The following is an 8,516-nucleotide window of genomic DNA, read 5'->3' as shown; positions in this document are numbered from 1 at the left end:
GTCCTGCAGCCAGAGGTTCCTGTGCCAAGGGCTGGCAGTGATTGTGCCCCAGGCACTTCTCAGCCCCTTCCCGGCCCTGACTGATTGAAGCTCTCTGTGCCTCTGGGCTGTGCCCGGGCTGGCTGCAGGCAGTGCCCCAGCCCTGCTGGGCTGGCAGAAGAGCTGCTCCTCAAGAGAAATGTGCTTTTGAAGCTCTTCTTGGTGAGCAGGAGCTGCCTCTGTGCCAGGAGCCCAGCCCAGCTCAGCAGCACAGACACAGCACAAGGACTTTAATCAGCCTCTGGGGGCTTTGTGCTCAGGCCCTGAACATCAGTCCCTGAGAGGGAGCTGAAGAAACCTCTCCAGAACTCCAAGGCAGAATCCACCTCCAAACTTTCTTGGACTTTTAATGGGTCCCAGTGAGGGACACGACTGAGCAAGTGTCCCCAGGCCCCAGGCAGAGCAGAGAACTGCAGGCAATGATGACAGGTGGGGACAAAGAGAAGCCAAGTCTTGGTGCCCTGGGGCACAGCAGGGTCTGTGCCAGCAAGGGCTGGGAGGAGACACCTTGTCCTGAGGCCCTGGGGCCTCCTGGCCCAGCCCCAGCCAGGCTGGGCACTGTCAGCCCCTTGTGCTGCCCTCAGCATCCCCCCCTAGCCCACATCCCAGTGGCCTCAAGGATCTGCTGCAAGGAGTCCCTGGGGAGCCTTGCTCAGCAATGGCCCTGGGGGCTCCTTCATGCTCCCTGCAGGGACTGCAGGATTTTCAAAGGACTTTGGCTTTGGCTTCTGCCTTGGAGTCTCTGAGAGGTTTGTGCAATCATGGCCTCCAATTATCTGCTGTAATTAGTCCCTGGAGATTCTCTGCCTGTTGCAGCATTGATTGGGACTCATTAATACTTCAGGGTACTTAAGTTTTTTAAGCTACTTCCCCTTTCCCTTTTGATACAGACTCTATAAGAAAGATTGTGCATTTACAGGCTCCAATTATCTGCTTAATGAGTCTCTGGAGAGCCGTTATCAGTAACAACATTCAGTGGGCTCATTAATGCTTCAAGGTACTTTAGTTATTTTAAGGTACTTGGTGTTTCCCTTTTGATAGAGACTCTGTGAGAGGTTTGTGCAATCATGGCTCCAATTATCTGCTTTAACGAGTCCCTGGAGAGCTTTGTATGACACTCAGTGGTGCTCAGTAATGCTTTGAGCTTCTCAAATTTTTTAAGGTAGTTTGGAATTTCCTTTCCACACTGAGACTCTGAGAGGTTTTTGGTCAATCCTGGCCTCCAATTCTCTCCTCCAAGGAGTCCATGAGGAGCCTGTGGTGGGGATGGACCTCACTGGGACCCATTCATGCTTTGAGACACTTTGGGGTTTTCTTCTGACTTTGACTCCTGGAAAGGTTTGTGCAATCTCCTCTCAGGCCCTGAGGTTCAAGGGCTCAGCTCCAAATGCACCACGGGGCTCATTGGGATGCAGCAAGTCCTGACAAACCATGGCTTTGCCTTGATTTCCCTCTGCTCTATTGCATTTTATCAGGGATGTATCTGGAGTGATTTTGGTTTGCTAATTTGAGATTTCTCAGCCAATGCATCTATTAGTGCAGTGGGATCAGTGTTGGCTAATTACCATTGCACTCCCTGGAATATATTTACTCATTTCCTGCTGTGAGATAGGATTAGGAGAAAGGCAAAGTAGGCTCAAAATTTTAAAAGGGTATATAGAAAAGTTTATTACCAGTAAATAGAAGAAAGAGTAATAAGAATATGAACACTTCTCATCTCCCTACAACCTTTTCTTTCTTACTGACAATGCAAGGAGACAAAACCTGAAAGTTTCAGTCAGTTTACACCATCTAGAACAGTCTTTCTTCAGTTCACTTAGGGAGAGGAGTCTCTCTTTCATGCTATGGAGACTTCTCCATAAGAAAAACATTTGCTCGTGGCTCTCAATTCCCACGAAGAGCAGCTGCCCAGAAAATCTGCAATTGTGAAGTCCCTCCCATTTTTCACAGCTTTTCCCACAGCTGTTTTTATGGGCCATGTCAGCTTATGGGGTATGAGTTTAAAGATGAGCTGTTCAAGAGCAAAGAATCTCTTCATCTATTTCTGAAATCATCTTCATCTCTGAGAACAGAGATCTTCTTCTTCTCTCCCTGATACCACAGGATCTCATTACTCTTCTCTCTTTCTCTGTTGAAACTTCTCATGGGATCACAGCTACTTCAACATTTGCTTACTTTAGCATGGAGGTTTTTGCTGAACAGGTCATCTACGCATATTTTCAATTAGTTATAGGGAAAAAGAGAGTCTTATGTATCAATTACATCCTTCCCCATAGCTTTACAAGAGGATTTCAGCCCCAAGATCAAGGCATCTCCTCATTCCTCCCATCTGGGACTCAACTTCCCCTTCACTGACCTCGGTGTCTTCATGTTGCTCTTCTCTGTGCCTGCACGTTGTCCTTTTCTCTCACTGGAGGGAGGATGGAAGCACTGAAAGAGTTCATATCTCACCCGGGGCCTGCAGATGGTTCCGTGCCCCCGGCCGGGCTCGGTGCTTGCGGCCGGAGCTGTTTTACGATGGAGGTTTCTGCAGCGGCTGCGCTGGGGCTGTGTCAGGATGGGCCGCGCTGGGGCAGGGCCAGGATCTCAGCAGCCAGGCCAGAGCACAGCAGCAGCACGGCCGGGGCCGATGGCTTCTCCTGCCCCTGCCCGGGGCTTGCGGCTGAAGCCCAAGGGTGGCAGAATCTTGGCCGAGCCGGCCCGGCCCGGGGCTGCTCCTGGGGCCCGGCGGATCCTGGCTGGGCCCGGGCTGGCGGCGGGGCAGGGCTCAGCAGGGCCCAGATGTTCCCAACTGCAGCCATGGCCCGGCCCGGCCTCGGCCCCGCGGCCTCCCCTGCCCTGCCCGGCAGCCGATGGGGCCTGGCGGGGTCCCTGGGAAGGGGCCCGGCCCCACGGCAGGAGCCGCCCGGCCCGGCCTGGCTGAGACGGGGCCGGGTCAGCCTTGTTACCTCTGTGCCAGCCAGAAGGGAAAGAGACCCTCACAGGCTTTCCCATCTTTAACATGTGCCTTCACAGAGGGGTGTACAGTCTCCTTAGTGGTTTAACAGATTGTCAGTTCTCAAAGCTGATTACTGATTGGTTTTTTGTCAGACACAGATGAAACTGCTAGCAGCTTCTCTAAGAACATTACTTCCATGATGCAAAACCACCTCAACTGCACAGAGCCCAGAGCTCCTTTGTCCATATGTATCGGTCATGTGCCCAAGTCCTCAAAAACCCTTCTTGGGAGATCTCTGGCCCCTTTCCAAGGTTTTTTCAACTGAAAGCATTCCACTCAGAGTCTAAGAAAATCACCAGCAGACATGGCCAGCCTGACCTGTCTGTCCTTACTACTTTTGTCTGGGAGCAATCTTTGGATATATGGAATTTGGGAAGCCAAATTCTAATTTTGGCCATGGACCATGGACATGAAGGTTGGTTCTTTTCCGTAGGAAGGAAGGAACAGAGCCCCAGTGTTTGCCAGGCAGAAGAGAGGTGACCACCAGAGGACAAGGCCAGCCAGAAGCGGCAGGTTTTTTTCTGAGAGAAACCCTTGCATATAGGAAAATTTTTAGAGAGAATACCAATTTTGGCAATGGACATTTAAAAAAAGGGATGGTTCCTTTCTATAGCAAGGAAAGCACGGAGCCCCAGTGTTCCAGGAGCTGATGAGAGGCATTCCTTGACATTGCAACATCAGCCAGAGCTGTCAGGTGGCCCCTGGGAGGCCAAGCCAGCCAGGCCTGTTCAATGTTCCCTCAGTTCCATGGGGCCCCACATTGTCCCAATGGTCCCTCGCTTCCCTGAGGCCCTGAGGTGCCATAATGCCCCCTTGGTGACACCAGGCCCTGAAGGGTCCCCATGGTCTCCATGGTTCCATCAGGCCCCACAGAGCCATAATGGTCTCTGGGTTCCATGAAGCCCCACTGGGTCACCACGGCCCCTTGGTTCCATGGGCTCCAGGGGTGCCACAATGATCCCCTTGGTTCCATGGGGTCTCCACAGTGTCCCAGTGATCTCCATGGGAAGGGAAGGACCCAGCCCCAGTGTTGCAGGGGCAGCCACCAGAGGCCAAGGCCAGCCAGGCTTGATGGTACTGGCAGATTGTGCCTGGGAGCAACCCTTGGATATACAGAATTTTGGAGGTGGAATCCCAATTTCAGACATGGACACCTGGAGGATAAGGATGGTTGTTTTCCATTGGAAAGAAAGCACGGAACACTGATTCAACAGTGACATTTGGGGATCTATGGGAAGCATTGGGGATCGTTTCTGCACCTCGTGACCCAACAGGAGCTTCTCTAATAAACTTTGCCTGAAGCTCCCACTGTGCCCATGACAGGAACCCATAGTGTCTGGGCCATCCCGGCTCTTTGGCAGCCTGGGGACTCCAGGGATGTCACCATGGAATGGCTGTGACTGCCTCTGACCCCAGGACTCTTTACCATCCCAGAAACGCCTGGGAGGTCTCCATGGAGCCCCTGTCTCTGCGTGTGACATTGCAGCTCTTGAACCGCCTGGAGACTCTTGGAAAGTCCCCATGGAGCCCCTCTGAGGGCCTGTGACAAATCTGATCCTTAGTAGGCAACCATCACCAGTCCACTGCTGCTATGGGCAGTTTCCATGGCAACCATCACCAGTCCACTGTTGCTATGGTCAGTTTCCATAGCAACCATCACCAGCCCCCTGTTGCTATGCTCAGTGCCTTGGCAGCTCCATGGAGACCCCATGCCAGTGGTGGTTGCCATGGCTACCAGGGCTGGCACCAGCTGGGATGCTCGGTTTTCCACGGGCCGGGCTTCAGGAATGGGATTCCCCAATTTCCTGCTCCCGCTAAAACCGCGCTGCCCTCGCTGCCCTCCCGCCTCCCGTGGAAAGCACAAAAGGCAAAGATAAGGCAAAGATAAGGCAAAGTCGGGCTGGGATAAGAACAATTTATTGGGAACAGCAACGAGATAAAGAACAAACAGGAACAGAAACAATATTGATAACAGAAGGGATAAGTAAAACTATTTACAGAAAAAACTACAACATCAACAACTAGTTCTTCCTGGCAATGTATTTCCTCCTGTCTGGAAAGGACACCCTTCTCCTCAGGGAGAGAGAGAGAGAGTCCCTTTCCTGCCCCTGGCAATGACCTGAGGATGGGAGTGAATGTAATGACAGGGCCATGGCCAGACCCTCATGTTCTCCAACCCCACATCAGGTCATTGGCAGGGGCAACAAAAGGTACAGGTGTCTTCCCAGCATGGATCACAGGGAACATGGATCACCAGAGCTCTTCCCAGCATGGGGTCTCCAATGGGGGATAAAGCTGGAGCGGTGCATGAAGCTTTTCCTGCAGTTGGGACATGTGCAGGGCTTCTTTTACTGATGCCTCTGTTGGTGTCTTGTCAAATGAGAGCTGCTGGTGAAGCTCTTCCCACACTGGGGACACTCGTAGGGCCTCTCCCCAGTGTGGATGCGCCGGTGGGTGACGAGAGGACTCGTAGGGCCTCTCCCTCTCCCTAGCGTGGATCATCTGGTGGCTGATCAGGGTGCTGCTCCACCTGAAGCTCTTCCCACACTCCAAGCACTTGTGGGGCTTCTCCCCATCGTGAAGCTGCTCATGGACCACCAGCTCTGAGCTCTGGCTGAAGCTCTGTCCACCTTCCTGGCTCAGGGCGGGTCTTTCCTCCTCAGAGCACCCTGGGCTGGGTTTTGAGCCCCTCTTCTTGCAGAATCTCTGGGGATTTTCCTCCCCATTGGATTCCTGTGCCCAGGAGTCACTCAAAATGGCCTCTTCCATGAGTTTCTGCTATGGGGATTTCTCCTCTCTGGTCTCCATCCTCAGTTTCTTCCCTGGGGGAGGAAGGACAAGGAGAGGATGGGATTTGCCTCCGTGCCAGAGGGAAGGGGAAGGAGATCCCCCCAGTGCATCCCCGGCAGGACGGGGTTGGCAGCAGGGTTGTCCTGCAGCCGGGGGCTGTGCTGGGCTGGGAGATGGAGCAGGAGAGAGGGGGAAAGGGGCACTGACTTCCTCCTCACCTTCCTGCATGTCCCAGGGCTCCTTCCTCTTCCTTGCAGCCTCCTCCTCCGTCTGGCAAAGGTTTGGGAATGGGAAATCCTGTTTTGGGAGAAAAGCAAGGGATGAGTGCATTGAATTTTGTACTGGTTTCAAGGCAAAAGAGAGGAGAGTCTAAACCATAATTACAATTTCATAAGAAAAGAAGATCAAGGCAATGATACAGAAACACTGCCTTAAACTGAAAGAGTCAGGATATAACCTGACACCCTGTTGCTCAGGGTGGTGGCAGCAGTCCCATTAAATGGTGGCTGCAGTCCTGTGGGAGTGATGAACGTGATTCTGTCCAAGCAGTGATCCTGTAGAAGGCTCTGGTCTTCCTCTGGAGGTCCAGGGTTGGTTCTGGAGCTCTTGTCCTCTGGGAATCCAGTAGGCAAGCTGCTCCTGGTGTTGCACGGCTCAGCTTATATGCAGGTAGGAATGCTTGGATCCTCCCCCTGGGCAGAGTATCCCACAATGGGATGATGGAATTTTATCAGTCCTGCAGTGACACTCAATGGCCCATTCCCAGAAGATATCTCCCCTGGAGGGCGTTACCAGGGCTGAGGCATGGAAGAGATCAAGAACACTGCCCCACCTGTTTATAGCAGTTGATGAAGATGGGCATTGAAAACATGCATTGGGTTCCATCTTACACTGCAGCCTGAAACAGTGGGAGAATCCCTGCTCAGGGGGTGAACACCACCCCCCTTACCCAAACTGGCTCAGGTGTGAAACCCCCATCCTGGGAAGGCCACACACACAGGGGACAATGGCACACTTGCCCTGCCCCAGGGGAGGGGAACTGCCGTTCAGAGCAGGAGCTAGTGTCGGCGGGGACCCAAACCAGTCTCTGTAACTCCTGTTTCTTTCACGGGCTATGCTAGCCTGCTGGGCAGCTCTTTCCTCCACCTGGTATTTCAAGAATTCAGCATGCACGACTTGCCATAAATTTCCCAACTTTCTCGCGGCTTTTTCAGCATCTATGACTGCCTGCCACAACTAATCCCCAAATATACGGCACTCTGATAACCTATGCCCTGTGCGAGGAGTCCGAAAAGTCTTTGAGCATACCCATGAGCTAACAACCCATGAAGCTTCTTCTGCAACTCTATACTCTTAACTTTACGCTTTTATAAAAAGCTAGGAAATAAATTATATGCTGCTTGCCTTTCTTTATCCATGTTGAAGATAACAGCGCGCTTCTTGCAGCTCTTTTCAGTCTCCGGCAGCACGTATCAGCCGGGCCCCCCTCTGGGGTCACCCGGGGCCGGCACCTTCCCTTTTTCAGTGGTGCTTTTGCCGTCCTCAGCTGCGATAGGACCCGAACTCCGCTCACACCGCCGACCGTGGCTAGTCCCGATGTCCGGGGTCACCATTTGTCGTGAACGGCGGGAGAAATGTGACACACCATATGCGTGAATAGCAAATCCCCAAGTTTATTGAAAACCCACACATATTTATATTGGTGTTAATGAAGCTTATACATATTGCAAAAGCTGAGCTCATTATTGGTTAAAGCACACTTAGATCAACCACACCTACTTCTATCTTCTAACAATTATTTTGCTTCTATGTTTGCATTCTTCTAACTTCTCTACCTAAGATAACTACATTTTCTGGCAAGCAATTTTCTCCCCCGTCTTCCCGTTTCAGAGAAGGTCACTGTGACCTTTGTCAGTGATTGGACACTGGTTGCTCAGTTCCCAGCTTGTTTCTCCTATCCTTATCCATTGGTATCACATCGAAATGTCCTTTCTCAGCTAACCAATTATCCAAAAAGCTCTCTACATCAGGGGCTCTACCTCCTGGGGACAGAATACCATCAGGAGCCCTTGATAACTTTAAAAATAGATCCCCAGGAGGAAGAATTTGAATTCTTAGTAGACAAAGGGTCTGAAAGAACTTGTGTTTGTAGAATCCCAAAGGGGTGCAAAAAGGGTCAAGATACCATGCAGGTAGTAGGTGCAAAACAGGAGGGGTTCAAGGTCTCAGTTATAAAGGAAGTAAAGTTTGAAGGGGCAAAAGTAGGAATTGGAGATGTTCTATTAGTTCAAGAAGCAGGATGCAATCTATTAGACTGAGATTTACAAGTGCAGTTAAGCATTCGAGTACTCCCAGAGGAAGGAAAAATGGTGGTTAAACTTCTCGAATTAGGGGAAGAGGATGAGGGCAAAATTCATGAGATGGTGTGGGCAAAACCAAAAGATTGAGGCAAATTGAACATGAAACCTATAGTAATGAAATTAATTGATGACAGCTATCCAGTCCAGGTACGACAATATCCACTTTCCCTGGAGGAGAGACGAGGACTGCAGCCACTGATCCAGGACCTACTTGAGGACAGGACCTTAGAACCATGTATGTCCCCCCATAATACACCCATATTACCAGTAAAGAAGTCAGATGGGACTTACAGGCTTGTCCAAGATTTGAGAGAAGTGAACAAAAGAGC

At 51.4% G+C, this 8,516-nt stretch overlaps 1 pseudogene; it reads right to left on the bottom strand.

The window, feature by feature from the left end:
- The window catches only part of LOC143692646 (uncharacterized), a 62,755-nt pseudogene extending 55,315 nt beyond the window's left edge, over positions 1-7,440 (bottom strand).
- Positions 7,441-8,516: the final 1,076 nt, after the last annotated feature.

Source organism: Agelaius phoeniceus, assembly GCF_051311805.1.
Source record: "Agelaius phoeniceus isolate bAgePho1 chromosome W unlocalized genomic scaffold, bAgePho1.hap1 SUPER_W_unloc_2, whole genome shotgun sequence".
In the NCBI taxonomy this organism is placed as follows: Eukaryota; Metazoa; Chordata; class Aves; order Passeriformes; family Icteridae; genus Agelaius; species Agelaius phoeniceus.
Note: the sequence above shows the minus strand (reverse complement) of the source record. Positions and strands in the feature narration are given on the sequence as shown.